This window comes from Nomia melanderi, chromosome 8 (assembly GCF_051020985.1).
Source record: "Nomia melanderi isolate GNS246 chromosome 8, iyNomMela1, whole genome shotgun sequence".
Lineage (NCBI taxonomy): Eukaryota > Metazoa > Arthropoda > Insecta > Hymenoptera > Halictidae > Nomia > Nomia melanderi.
Window position 1 is genome coordinate 972,115 of NC_135006.1, and position 15,129 is coordinate 987,243.

The 15,129-nt window shown below is 40.2% G+C and overlaps 2 protein-coding genes and 1 long non-coding RNA gene across 6 annotated transcripts in view; 1 reads left to right on the top strand and 2 right to left on the bottom strand.

The window, feature by feature from the left end:
• Window positions 1-15,129, bottom strand: part of LOC116426693 (neural cell adhesion molecule 2) — a 387,282-nt gene that overhangs the window by 369,949 nt on the left and 2,204 nt on the right. The gene's annotated exons all lie outside the window — the stretch shown is intronic.
• LOC143174833 (uncharacterized) overlaps window positions 1-15,129 on the top strand; it is a 206,977-nt gene that overhangs the window by 37,959 nt on the left and 153,889 nt on the right. The gene's annotated exons all lie outside the window — the stretch shown is intronic.
• chn (zinc finger transcriptional factor charlatan) overlaps window positions 11,945-15,129 on the bottom strand; it is a 167,324-nt gene continuing 164,139 nt past the window's right edge. The window contains exon 9 of the transcript XR_012999239.1: window positions 11,945-13,715. The gene's annotated coding sequence lies outside the window, so the exon portion shown is untranslated. The remainder of the gene's footprint in view (window positions 13,716-15,129) is intronic.

Below are 15,129 nucleotides of genomic sequence, written 5' to 3' on the forward strand. Positions count from 1 at the left end.
GCACACCCTTTACCTCGCATGCGTATCGAACAACGCGCGCCTTCTGTCTTCGTCCCTGTTCCTCGCGCTTTCTCCTTTCAGCTCGCCGTTCGCCGGATAAGTTGGCCTCCGTTGCCGCGAGGACCCGACGACGATCGCTTCCGGTTCACGATCCTCTTTCGTTTCGCACGGAGTTCGAGTGGACTGTTGTTCGTTAGGTGGCGGGGCACCTGGATTGTCCGCGAGGTACTCGGATGAACAGAAATCACTTGTTTGTATAATGCTTGACGGACAGACGGATGGTAGAGGAATAAGTATCTCTTGCGATGTGTTTTGTTTTCAATGTATGCAGGCTTCTATTAATTGATTCATTCATCATTGTATTTGATGCAGTTTTTATCGGTTACCTCTAACCGCGTTGGCGAATAGGAAATTGGCGTAGAAGACAAGACGGGGAAAGAGAATTGAATAATTAGGGTTGCATTCAACATAGTCATCGAGTGGTGCACGGCAATGAGTACAATCATTTTTAAACGAGACTTGAAGAAAACTTTCACCTCGTAAGGTTGAACTTCGTTGAACTGTGCTTCGAACGTTTTATTCGATTTGGACTGCCTTTTAATTAAAATTTTACTGTATTCGAATTCAAGTTACAAGTTGCGAGATTGAAGGGCTTAAAGTACGATAAGGCTTTCCAGTATACCTACTTACAATTTATACGATGAACAACAAAACTGTAAAGAAATTTTTTTAAATCGGATGTTTTCAGTTTTATATGAAAATACTAACGAGTCCGCGTTTTCTAATTGGATGCAACCATTTTAGATGCATACATACATCTTGGATAAGCGAGTCATTTTGTTTTAACCGGATATTTTATGGTATCTGATCTCTCGATGAAACCACTCGGAGAAGAAAGGCGAATGGAGACAGAGAATTTATGTTAATTCACCGAGCGTTCATGCAACGGACCGATTCGAACCGCAGGCGCGCCGATGGATCATTCACGGAAGGGATCCAGCAGAACCCGGCTGGCACCGCTTCCGCGTTTAAGCCGGAGAAAATTGTTTTCGTTGCGCGCCTCGCTGGTCGTTCGTTTTGTGTACAGATTTTGCTTGGTTATGTTACAGACCTGTGTCCGTCTTCACTTTTGAATTAAAATGAATTCCGGTTGTTCGCTGTTCAGAGAATTCGAAATTTTTCGTTATTTATATTGCTAGCATACGAATTTGCGTATTGAGTTGTATTTGTTATCGTTTTGTTATCGTTATTGTTTATTGCTTGTTTTTCTCGGCGAAAATTTTTCTCCATCATTTGCAATATTGGTGTGTGCAAATAACGAGAGAAGGTTTAAATGAAAAGGGTAGTTATGGCTGTTGTCTCGGATAACTATATTTCAACGAATGCAAAAATGTACTGTTTCTGTTCCGTAGTTTACTAATTGATCCGAATAAAAATTCATTTACGGAAACAGCAGCGGATGGAAAAGTCCATACAATTCTGCCTGCATTTGTTAACGCGTTGCGCAAAAAACAATGGAACCAGAAGCCGTACGCTGATCGCGAAGTAAGCTACTAAAGCAGACAGAGAGCACACCTATACGGAAACACGGAAATACTTGGTCTCCAAAGTAAAAACACCTCAATGACCGTCGAATGTGCCGAGAAGTTCAGGAGCTGTGTTGCTATTTACTTGAAATAGACGGAGAAAGGCAACAGTCCTTGGACTTTTCTCCTCGACAGGTGACTTTGCCAGAAGCTCTCGTAAACAAAGCGTGCTTGCGCCTCGGAAAGGAAATATTTCCAGGCCGATGTTTGTGCGAACTTTCTTCAAGGCGAGTCGAACGCATCCCCTAAGGTTCATTCCGATTTTATTTTAAAAAGGAACAGGTTATTCGCATTGACATATATTATGGTCTCACATTTCAAGTTGTAAATTTACAAATTCGTGAATACCTTATAATTGAACAATTTATTTAAAATTCCCTTCATTTACCTATTTTTCAATGCCATTCACAAATTAATGAACTAGAAATGGCGAAAATTCTATACAATACATCATCACAATATTTACTGAATACTATTTTCCAAGTCTACGTTTAGTTTATACATTCAATTACAATTTAACCGCTTCCTTTCCCCAAAATAACACAATTCGAATATCCAAGAACCAAACAGAAAGAATCTAAACGAAAACCCTTCAGGGTAGATATTTCAAGAGACTCGTCTCAGCATTTTACTTCCGACATTTCGTAGGAATGTTCCGTAGGAATGCTGTCAATTTCAGCAAAGTACACCGAATGTTTTCTTTTCTAATACTGTGATTGATTAGTTTACTATAGCTGTTGCTCTTAGCCAACTTAGCAATCATTTTAAATTAGAAACGAGGAACCAAACATTTTCACAAAAAAGCTTGATTAACCCCTTGCCCTATAATATCGTGTCACACTCGTGATGAAAATTTTAAATAGAATACAGAAAATCTAAGTATCATTTACTTTCCTTAAATACGAATTAAATGTTACTTTTCTATTACCTATCGTTAACCTTTAAAGTAAATGTATACATAGCATAAGAGCCGTATTTCTTTCTCTTTCTAATACAATATTAATGATAACCTAGTTTTGTCGAGTTCAATTGTAACACAATTCATAGATCAAGAGGTTAATAATAACTTTAGTAACATGCACAAAATAAAAACACTAATCGCATAAATAGCTGCTCTAGTTTCCACCCTCTTCCACCCTCTCCAACCCTCACTCTCGTTTTCCCCATCCATTCCACCATTTTCATTCACATCCTTCGAAAATCTCGTGTCTCCCGCGGAGTTACAAAGAACCAATGCGTCCCGTGTAAGAACGTGATCGCAGGAGGGTCGGGGAGAGAGGAAAAGCAGCGTCGGAAGACGGAATTCCTATTAATCCGAAATAAGGCGACATTTTCCCCGGTGACGATTGAATAGAGGCGCGAATCGAACCGGTCAATTATACCGATGAATCAAATGCAAATTTTCCTTTCGTTAGTTCTCTTTTCTCTTTTTCCTCGTCTTCTTCTTTGTCTTCCTCCGTTTTCAACGTCCACGCCCACTTGTTTCCATTTTACCCACCCGCTATTATTTCTTTTTTGATTCTTCCTTTTCTTCTTTACCCAACGGCAATTCCTTTTCTTTTCTTCGTCCCTTTCACTTCCCCGTGACAGAACGATTCTTTGTGCCCTGGGAAAAAGAATTCTTCGTCGGACGAGGATATCGGGGAAAATCGCGAACGGCGACAAAGGTCCGCGTTTACATTAATGTCAAACGACGACGTCGCGAGCACACCGTCGACCCTCGGCCCGGAGTGTTTAATTACAGAGAGAAACAAATTCACCTGTTTTCCCTCTGATCTTGCGGCTCTTCATGACCGTGAGCGTTTTTTTCGTTCTTCTCTCTTCCGTCTCTGTTCGCGCGATGCTACCGCGCCCTTTCTCTCTCTCTCTCTCTCTCTCTCTCTCTCTCTCTCTCTCTCTCTCTCTCTCTCTCTCTCTCTCTCTCTCTCTCTCTCTCTCTCTCTCTCTCTCTCTCTCCGTTCGCCACGTTAATCGTATTTCTGCCCTCGCTTCCGGCCCCTCTATTTTTTTCCGGCGCTGTTTCGTTCCTTTTTTCTATAAATTAGTTTGCTTAATCCATTCGCTTTGCTTCGGCTCGTTTCCGCGGCCGCGTGCAACGAAGTTCCCCCGCGGGAATTCCTTCTTTTTTTCGTTCCGTTCGATTCCTTTTTTTCTGGTTCTTTTGCGTTTCCCGTCCCTCCTGCCCATCGTTCGCTGTTTTTATCTCGCGAAAGTTATCCGCTGGTGAAAAAAGGAGAACGATGTCTGCACGCTATAAAGACAAAGGGATGCGACGCCGGGGTTTGATGAGCTGCGAAGTTTCGATTCCGGTCGGGGGCAAAAAGACGCGAACAAACGGGATTAATTATTAGGGGATTCATCTTCGCATCCGCTTCCCCTCGCTTTGCATTTCGTTTTTCTGCGCTCGCGGTCTTGTTTGTGTTCCCGTTCTCTTACGAACGGGCCGTCGCTTTGTAGTTTTATCAATCTTCGTGTGAACTGGGTTATTTGGCCTTTTTTTTACGATGGGTGATTCCTTTCCGTTTTTCGTGTTAACTGGAATGCTTTATGCGGCGTTTTACCATGTTTTGATTGGAACCTTTCGTGTACATAAGGAGTGATATAAATATTTGTATTTATTTATTAAATTTATGTATGAATATTTGGTATTTTATATGGTAAAGCTACTATTCTCTTAGTTAGGAAATATTAATTACATAATTCGAATAATTTTTCTGTCGCAAAGTCTTCCATGATCGAATTGTGAAGTTTGAATCTGAAGAATTTTTAAAAATTTGGTCAGTGTTGTTTGTAGAGCATAGAACGTTGGAAATCGAATCATCCGTTCTAAAATAATTTGCAGGCATCATTTAATGATTTATTTAAATCACTTTAAAACATATACAGTGGATCAAAAAAGTATTGGCACACCCAGTTTTCTTCGAATATATTTAAACTATAAAGTAATATATTAATATTAACTATGTGTATTAGTGCCTTTTGATAAACAGGAATAGAATGTTTACTGAGAATTCTCAGTTATGTGTTATAAGAAAGTAAAGTAAAAAAACGAAAATTCCATAGTCAAAAAAGTATTGGCACACGTGTGATGTTATCGAGGAAAACACAATAATGAACAATATGAACTTACCTAACATTTGGTGTGCATACCTTTGACCTTAATTACGACTTGTAATCGATTAGGCATCGATTCGACAAGTTTTTGTGTAATTTCCGATGAAATGTTAGACCACTCTTCTAAAAGCGTTGCTTTTAAGTCATTTTTATTCTTTATTTTCTTTTTTCGGATTTTTAAGTCTATAATATGTCAAAGATTTTCTATCGGATTAATATCCGACGACTGAAGTGGTGGAGTTGTTTTGGTACATTATACAATAACCATGCTGTTATTTTCCTTGCCGTATGCTTCGGGTCGTTGTCTTGTTGCAAAAAAAACTTTCCGTCTACGCCCATTTTTGTTGTACTCGTTAATAAATTACTTCACAACACGTCGATATAGACATCTGCATTCATATTACCGTCAATGAAAGCCGAATTTCCTACTCCATGGTATGACATACAGCCCCATACAATGACGTGACCACCACCGTGTTTTACTGTAGGAATAATATTCTTTTGATTTAATTAGATGTTCGGTTTTCTCCATACAAATCTTTTTCCATCAGAGCCGAAAGGATTAAATTTTCTCTCATCCGAGAAAATAACCGTCTCCCAAAATTCCATTGTCTTATTTATATATATTTTATCAAACCCGAACCGTTTCTTCCTATTCTTCTCATTAATGAACGGTTTTTTCTCACTGCTCTACCTTAAATTTCCGCAGAATGTAAAACATTTCGGACTGTTTGAGCACCCACATCTTTTCACGAATATGTTGTAATGTCAACAGCTAAATTTTTGCCACTTACAAAAGGATTTTTTATTGCTTCTTTGACAGTGTCTCTTCGTTCTCTAGTTGTAAGTATTTGCAGACAACCTGATCGAGGCTTGTTCTCGACACTACCAGTTTCTTTAAATTTTTTTATTACATTTCTCACTGTCGAAAAACTTAAATTTAATGAATTACCGATTTTTCGGTAACTTTCACCACTTTTATACAATGAAATAATTTCATTTTGCAACGCACAAGGATAACTCGCTCTTCTTCGTAGACATGATTTTTGTTCAAAGTGTAAACACAAACTGACTGTGCTATCTCAGGAGCAATTCATAACAGTGTTTAAGTTTTCCTTCCTAGAACCGAATTTGTCGGTTGTTTTTTTTTTACTTTACTTTCTTATAACAAAAAACTGAGAATTTTCAGTAAACATACTATTCACGTGTATTAAAAGGGACTAATAAACATAGTTAATATTAATAGATTACTTTATAATTCAAAGATATTCGAAGAAAACTGGGTGTGCCAATACTTTTATGACTCACTGTACTATACCTGTATTTGTGGAATCACTTCTCGCGAAAATGCCGTAGAATACATTTTATCAATTGGAAACGGTTGTTAATCGAATAATAAGTGGAAACCTCATTAATTGTCAATCAAACACGTCGTGTATGCACTGCCCGGCGTCGCTTATTAACGTATTTACGCAAATATCAATTTCCTACGCCGAAAATGTTTACCTACGCCGAGAATTTTCATGGATATTCTGCAGCGTACAAAAATTATATGGTATTTTATTACGGTACCGCGGACTTCGTGTATTCAAAGCGCGCGTGGTAGTATAAAACAGTTTGTTCAACACAGAGAACGTTTAAAACAGCACATTTTAAACAGAGAAATAAGTATCGCGATGAAACTGTACAACATTCCTAGCTTCTTTTAGAGTCAAGAACAACCTTGAATAAGAGGCAGGAGTTCCCCTTTGATGTCATGTCCAAAAACGTTGCCTCCAACAAAGGGAAGTTGCATAAACATTACAGTCATCGTATATAATAAAGGTCAACATTCTCGCTCGTTCTATTTTACATTTAATATCAATATATAAAAATCATTTTGCTACATCTTGAACCCGATTCCTTCACAAAATACTTGAATATTTATTCACCTTCAATGTTCAAACAAACAAGTTATCCATCTCGTTAGAAGCTTTTCTAAATACAATAGAACCTTGATTATTCGAAATAATGAACAGCAAGACAATCAAGATAACCCTAATAATAAAGAAAAATATAGTAAAATCTCAATGAACAACTTTAGACCAAATTGGTCCCAACAGTGAAACACACGGTACAAGTAATCGAACAACTTGTAAAACCGAGAATTCCCATAACCAATGTCCTCGCAATCAAGATTCTACTATACTCCACCAAAGTCCAAGCCGCTTTTACCGCAAGATCCCATTTCCACGTACGTCACCCTAAAAAAGAAACGAACCGCTCAACAAGAAATCGCATTAAAACGAATCCAAGATCCGCCGCGGAGATCCGAAATTCGTTAATGTCTAGTATCGGTCGTAGTTCTCGGGAGCGTCGGCCGTTCGCGTTTCCGGTCACGTTCCGCGGCGTTTATCGTCGCGCTGATTCACTGTGTTCCGTCTTTCCCCGATTCCTCTTATTATTTTTATTGCTCCGGGCTCCCGCTTCATCGTTTCTCGATACCCATTCCGTTCTTCAATTTTCGAAAAACGAACAGAATGAAAAAGTGGAGAGAAGGAAACAAAAAAAAGGAGGAACGCGCACGCCCTCCCGCCTTCCCATTATTCCGGCGCACGTTCCGCCTTAGTCCGCAGCGTTTCCCTCTGCCAGGAAATAAACGCGGTCGCGCGTAACCCGAGGGAGACGAGCCACGCTGCTCCCGGTAAGGAGAGAGCGCGGATCGAAAAGTCATCGATGAAAATGAACCGGGCGCGATGGTAATCATGCCGCGTCGATGACGGTGCCGGCGTTCCACCGGATCAATGAGTTAATGAGGACGTTCCGTTGAAAGATGAATTCCGCGCCCCGCCCGACCTTTCACCCTCGGCCTCGTCCCAGCCGTTGCAGTCGATTCGCTGGTCGAACCTCGGCGAATACACCCCCGCGGTATTTATGGAATGCCCGGGGTAATTTTCTATACACGGGCCCCTATAACGGCTGTGGGTACTTGGAACAGTCGGTGCCTTCGCGAATACGCGGATCGATAGCGAACGAAATTCTTTCGCTGGAGAGAGAGGTTCCGTGATACGCGAGATCGATCGTGAAAGCGGGGAAAGTAATTCGGTAATGATTGGACCGCGGCTTTTTGTGCTTTTATAGGGAACTCGAAGGTTCGACGTTGAACGGGATGCTGATGATGAGGAAAAATGTAGAGAACGTCTGAAGAATAGAGGTGTTTATAATGTTTTTTATCGTAGTTCTGTTTTTCTACTTGTGCTCTTGATTTCATGTTTCTAATTGTGTTCTTTATTGCATGAAGATTCATAATCTGGTAATGGTATTGAGTTGGATTGATTTGGAATTATTGTGGATGGGATTTTGTAAGAATTGTATTAGAGCTTTCTTTTCGTCGTTTCGTTGGTCGATGTTTTAAAAGTAGTATAAGCCGAATCTGTTATAAACGAGAATGAGAAATTAATAGGGATATACTTTGAGTGAATGCAGGCAGCAATAACTCCCCTGTTTATTTTCCCCGAAATCGTTGTATATCGAATTATTTAGGAGAAACTTATTATTTACTTCAATCGTTGTTTAAATAGTGTATCCCCTCCCCCTTTTTTATTGCCATGAAGCCTCAGTTTGTTTAAAAGTTTGTGTTCCGGTGGAACATTCCAGATAAAACAGCGGCGCAGTAAGCTTCGTTAAGCTCCAACAGTGAGCGAACCAATCGATGTTTATTTTAACCGGAACTTTGAGAAATTTGCAAGATTGCGTTTCCTCCGAGATTCACCGGCGGTCGGAGGGAAAAGGATTTGCTTTAATTTTGACAATGGCCGCATTTCCGTCGGGCTCCGCGCGTAGCTACAAGCAATGGCGTCCAATTACCGTAAACGAAACGTACCAATTTTTTTCCTATTCTTATTCCCCTTCTCCGCTTCTTCTTTTTATTCCTCTGCAATTGTTTCACTTCGCCGGTTTCTTGATCGTCGACGCCATTCCCTGGACAGTAACATATTTTCAAACATTTGCAAAAGCAATCATTAATTCAATATCTAACGCCAAGACCAATATTTATTCCGCAGGAAGTCGACAGGCAATAATTCTCAACTAAAACTCATCGTTTTTCTCCAATGTCTTCCATCGTTATTAAACTGGTGAACTGGAAGATACATCGATGCTAAACTACATTGCCGTTTCCTCTTTAAAAATACAAGAAATAACCGTCCGACACAGCTAATAGTTCACCGTTCTTATTTCCCGATTCTATTACCCTCCGTGAATTACCAATTCGAGATTTTCATTCCACCAGTCTGACCTTGACACCGGCCACCATAAATATTGCATGGAAACTCGTTGCGCCGAACGGAAAAAGGAAATATACCGGACACGGGCCACTATCCACGGAAAAGAAAAAAGAGTGGTAGTTCCCGAGAGTTACGAATCTGTGAGAGTTCAAATGTGAACGCGCTGGAAAGCGTTGCAAAATAAAAAAGTGAAAGAATTGGATCAAGAGTTGGTAGTTAACCTATTGTCTTACAGTATTTTTGAATGAAATATTATAGTATAATACTATCAGATTAAATATTATAGTACAATGCTGTTATATTAAATATTATTCTCCTGTTACCAATTGTGGCAATTCAATTGTGGCAATTTCAAGAACCCATACGTAAATGTACAATGATCGTGGAACTATTTCTTTCCTAATGAATTAGAATCACTACAGTAGTTCTCTTGAGTGCACTGGTGAAATATACCACAGTGCAAGGGGTTAAACACGACATCTGTTCCCTTCGACGATACCCATTTGAATTTTTATACGAATCGTTTTCGCGCGACCCATTCCTCCCGCGTTTTGCGGCTCTTTTATCTCGCGCCACTCGTAACTGGAAATTTTACGGACAAAAATGCCGTGCGTACAATTTCCCGTCGAACAACGGATAAACGGTGGCAGCATCGACGGCGAACGGGCTACTTGCAAATAGCCAGCGAATGTAAATAAAGAAAATTCAAAGTGATCAGCGGGCTCTAGTAAAAATGTCGCGCGGCTCCCCGGTAATTCGGTTTCAGTGCTCACCGTCGAATCGCGGAGACGGGAAACACGAAAATTTACTTTTCCGTCAGTGATACTCACCCATCCGTGTTATGTTTTAAACATTTGTCTCTGTGGACGCTGGCATCTTTGTTCTCCCCGGCTCCATTCCACTAACACGCATTCCCTCGCGAAACTTAAGCCGTAACTCATGCATACAGAAAGTACTTTACGGGGGAAAAAACGGGTTGGCTCGTGGAAAAGAAGGAGGCCCGCTTCATTTCTGGTATTCCAGCATTTACATTTCACTGTTATTCCAACGACGGAATTAATGTCGGCCGACCGAAGCCAGATAAATAACACAACGATACTCGCATTAATTACGATGCCTCTCTTGTTACGTTCAATTATCTGTTAACTGTTTTGGTGAAATTCTGCAGAACAGATGGATACAATTGGAACAAAAGAAAATTTGACGGAGTCAAGAATAATGGGAAACCTCGCTTTTCATATTATTAGGTTCAGATTCATTGACTGGTTAAAATTATTGGTTGGGACCTCAGTTCTGTAATCTTACCAGTGCTAGGTCACGACAGTCTTACAGGTTCACTAATTCGCAATTTTTCATCCAGAATACTTGGATAACATAGTCTAGACCTGACTTGGACCAAAAATAGTCCTTTTACTCTAATAGTTGAGTAATTAGAGCCCATATTGCAATAAGATTTCGATCCTAAGACTCGATTACTTCCAGACTATAGGCACCTGGAGAACCCAACTTCGACGTTTCCAGAACCTTCGATTCCTTTGTTCTAATAAGCCATACGCTTCAAAGCACCGATGATCCTCCAGTTCAAAACTCCACTTTTCTTTCTATTTACATATTCCATCTTTATGCCTTAAACAATTAACACTTGCAACTTATGTATATTTCCTTATTAGTCAGCTTCAAAGAATGTCGCCTATACTTTATCGGAGGATGTCGAATATTTCTATCAAGAAATCTCAGAGTGCAAATGTCTAAGTTGCATTCCTATCCGCAAAAGAGGAATTACCTAGTGAGTATGTGCTGGTGAACGCGCATAATCGTTCGAAAAGGAAAGAGAAGAACGATTCTCCGGAAACGTGAGCGAAATACTCGGAGCTCTCCACGGGTTTCTAGTCGTCGTCGCGGAAAAATGACGATTCCTCTGATGCTGGCGCGCGCTCGGCGGACGGGTCGGGATGATCCAAAGGACGAAATTGGTCTTAGCCGTCGCGTACACGAGAAGATCCGTCTGTGTACATGGACGACGACGCCGGCCTCTGCTCTATCCAGCGTTCCCTGGACCCGGGACAGCGACTCAGGAACCTTTTCTGGTTATCTCTCGGAAAATTGTGGAAAACGCGGGCTTTTCTCTGTCCGACATGGCTAATCGAGGTGGAATACCAATTCCAGCAGGAAAATTATGTCCCATACACGAACTGAATTTCGTACGTTCTCGAAATGATTTAATTCCGGGGCACGGAATACGGAGCATGCTGATTTCAATTTAAGGAGAATCAATACGCGGTGTACGGGACCCAACATATAAATACATAAATGATGTATAACACGGAATTCTCGGCAGCGTTGTCCGTAATATTTCCGGAGTAATTACCAACTGTCCCCGTCGTAATTGTGTGTACTAGCGTAAACTATTCACACGTTTGACGCGACGTTAAATTCTAATGAATTGCACGGACCATTCGTAATGCGAGTTTACTGCGCCGGTCACAGGGTAAAACGCGCCCTGTTCCTGATTACTCGCGCCAACGTTAATCGAAGCTAATTTGGGAGAAGATTATTAGCTGCGCCATTGGTATGCCGGTTTATGAGGACCACGCCGATTGATCTTCAGGATTAATATTGGATTTAAGAACGTTTATCGTGCACTTTATTCGATCCTTTCCTGACGAGTGGCTGTTCGTTCGCGAAAATCTTGGAAATTCGAGCTTCGGCAGCAAGGAACGGTACGTGTTCGAGTAATCGCATCGATCAAAATTGTAGATTTTCAGCGCACAGTGTTTATGAAATTTAATATCCGTTAATTTAAGTGTAACAGACCTAATGTTAATGTTTTCAGCGCTGCGTATTCCAGAGGGGGGCCACATTTGCTGAAATAGGCATTTTAATATTTTTCTTATATATTCGTTGAACACGTCAACAGAACCTTATTTCTGAAACATGATGAATATACACTAGTCTACAAAATTAAATAATCACTACATTGTAAAAAAAAAATCAATCTTCGAACTCCAGTAACTTTGTTCAGAAAGTTATACAATATTCTTCCTTAACTCATTATAAAGCGTGAAGGTTTTACTTTCGCCTCCCGTGAGCCATTATTACCTAAAATTCTTCATTCTTATATAACGAGTGAGAAAATAAACATACTATTTCAGGTTCAAAATTGTACAATTGGTATTCGAAATGTCAATCGTGCTGTTAGGTAACGAATATCGGTAAAAATACACTTTGTTCTCTTTTTCCCTTTGTTTGGGTAATTCAACGAAATCGACGACAATAGGGTTCAAAAGTAAATGCGTTACGTTCGCGGATCGTCTGTCCGATACACGAATGGCGTAGATAAATTTGTCGGCCGGTCGAAACGAAAACAGTGGGCCAAATTTAATAATACGCTTTCCGATGTTATATATGAAAACGAGGATAACCGACTGCTCGGTTCAATATAATTTCGATACAAAACGACCGCTCGGATTACGAGCTTGGCCCCCGCTTGCTCCCGACCCTCCGTTCACAGAGTGATTTCACGTTGAATCGCGGAACGGCGAAATGGAACACAAACCGGTATGTTTACATTCTGTTATAAAACAACCGGACAAAATTCTGGGACGTTTCGCATGTTCCGCTGGTGTATAATGCTGTTCTCGATTCGAGTTTCATGAATTCGCGAAAGAAGGTAAAATGATTAATTGCGGCTTATATAAATTATTCGAACGTGATTATTCTGCTGAGTTGCATTCCACATACATACATTTCCGTAACTGTCCCTTAATTCCAATTTTCGGCATATCCGTTCATATTCTGATCCAGTTGAAACGAATCGCATCGAAAAACACAATGGATGTTTCAGTGTCACGATATTAACATAGAGATACCGCACCCGTCGAAATGACGGGTTTCAGTTTTCGTATTTCCCGATTATTGATGGTTTGAAAGTGTTGAACCTCCAGATTGGTTTGAGAAATAGTTTCGCTTGAATACTGTAACGAGTATACGATGACACCGAAAATAAATCTATTGTTACAAGTTTTATAATCATATCAAACGCTGGGTAGTTTTAACGTTAATGATCTATACAAACATAAGTAAAATAATTCAGTTGTTATAATAACGGAAGATTAGCTTCTCTTCGTTTCGTAATATTCAAAAATTCGATCTGTAATGCGTCTTTCTACGCTAAAAGCTTTAATATCGTCAGAAAATCCCCGCGAAGGGTTAATCGCGTTCCAAGGAAGATAAAACCTCAAGAATGTCGCATAAAATCCTCGATCGATCAACGTTTCCGGCGACGAAACATTTTCCCCCGGTTACAAAATTACTGAGAAAGGAGAGAGACGGTCGTATCCGGTAGCGAAATGAATGATTCAGGGCGGTGAAGCGGTGCGGGGGGTGGGTCGAGGGAAAAGTAGACATAAAATTCGCATATTTCGTGTCCGCGGCCTGGAAAGCGAGTAAAGGCTTGAGGGTCCTCGGGGAAGCACTCGAAAACCATCGAGACTTCCAATGATTCTGGGGCTCGAATAACATTCGGCCGCGCTTTCGGGACGGCTGATCCGATGAAAAAGTTGGAAGAGGGTGCCGGTGAATGGCGGTCATTAGGGGCCGGTGCAGTCGTTGCATTCGCCGCATTCCTCGAGGAGATTCGCGCCTCTTCCTCGGATGCTTCACGGATCCGCACCGTATCTCGGTCAGGGGCCGCGAGGACACGTGCTTTCCTGCGATTAACTTTCCCGTCGTTGAATTGTCGGCTTCCGTCCTATTCAAATTACAAATTGGAATACATTAAAGTCGGTTTTCATACTTTTTCCATCATTTTCATTCCAACTTCGCGACAATGACACTGATATCGATCACGAATGTGATTCAGGATAATATTATTTTTGACTTTTGATAGGCTGATCTTGATTTTGGCCATGTTTGTCACTTTTTGCGTACTAGATTGGATTACTTTATTTATTTCGTTGTTTTATTACGGAGTATACCGTACTTTAAAGTTCTAGGTTATATACAAAGGAAGAGACTCAAAAAATTGAACTCAGAGTTTCACCAAAAATTTCCCGTAGTTGTATTGTAAAATATAGTGCGACATTGATTTTATAAAAAATTTGTTCAACCTAAAATAAAATAAAAAATTGCGGCGTATGTTCATTATTTAATATTTGCAGCTTTATTTTATTTACACGAATATATTTTATACAGTGCCAAAGACCGTTTGAAGTTCTTAAAATATTTGAAACCTTTTTCTTCTGAAATTACATTTTTTTGATGAAGAAAGTGAACGAGTGAGCGCTTAGTTGATGCAACGCTATCGGAAACGTGTGTAGTCGGCTAGCTCATTACCCGTGAAGGATGACAAACCGCCGGGCGCGGGGTAATTACCGCGGGCTATGAATCATTTCCTTAATCGTTTTCGATTAGTGCACGCGTCTCGGTTAATAACGATTCTTACGTGCGTGAGAAAGTATCGCAGCCTTCCGTTCCTGCCAGTTTTCCGAGTCTGTCTGAAACGTAATAATTAATTCGCCGGAATAGCTTCGCTGACGAGGCGTTAATCGTGCTCGCAAGCCCGGCCGCGCTGGAACTTAACGCAGCGCCCGTGAATTATTGTACTATAAATCTCGACAATAAGTTGTTACCAGGGAGAGTGCTTTATCTTCCACCGCGAACGTCTGCAAACCTTGGAAAATGAAAAATACAAATAACAGGGGGAAGAATTATTAGAAACGGCCGAACGTATCGAACGATTAATACTGTGATGCACGAGGATTCCTAACGAGCAGGGAGTGTTCCTGTTCTCCTGAAATGAAGCGATAATCAATTTGCAAATACATTAAATTCGAATTTTCTGTGATAATGTAGCATTCTTCGAGAAAATGCGCGTCTTTCGACTAGGATTGTATTTCTTCCACTCGAATCTCTTTTCTGGTAATTATTTCGAATATTTGAACATTCGACATATTTGATTAGGACCTTCGTTATATTTTTGAAAATTACATTCTTACTTAACTCGTATTATCAACCAAATATTATTTTCCATTTATTATTATTTCAAATATTATTTAGATCATTTATATTTCTACATTTATTTTCCACTTCACATCAATCTCTACATTTCTTTCCTCATCACTCGTTACATGGAAAATCCATTCTTTAAGTAAGAAAATCCGCAG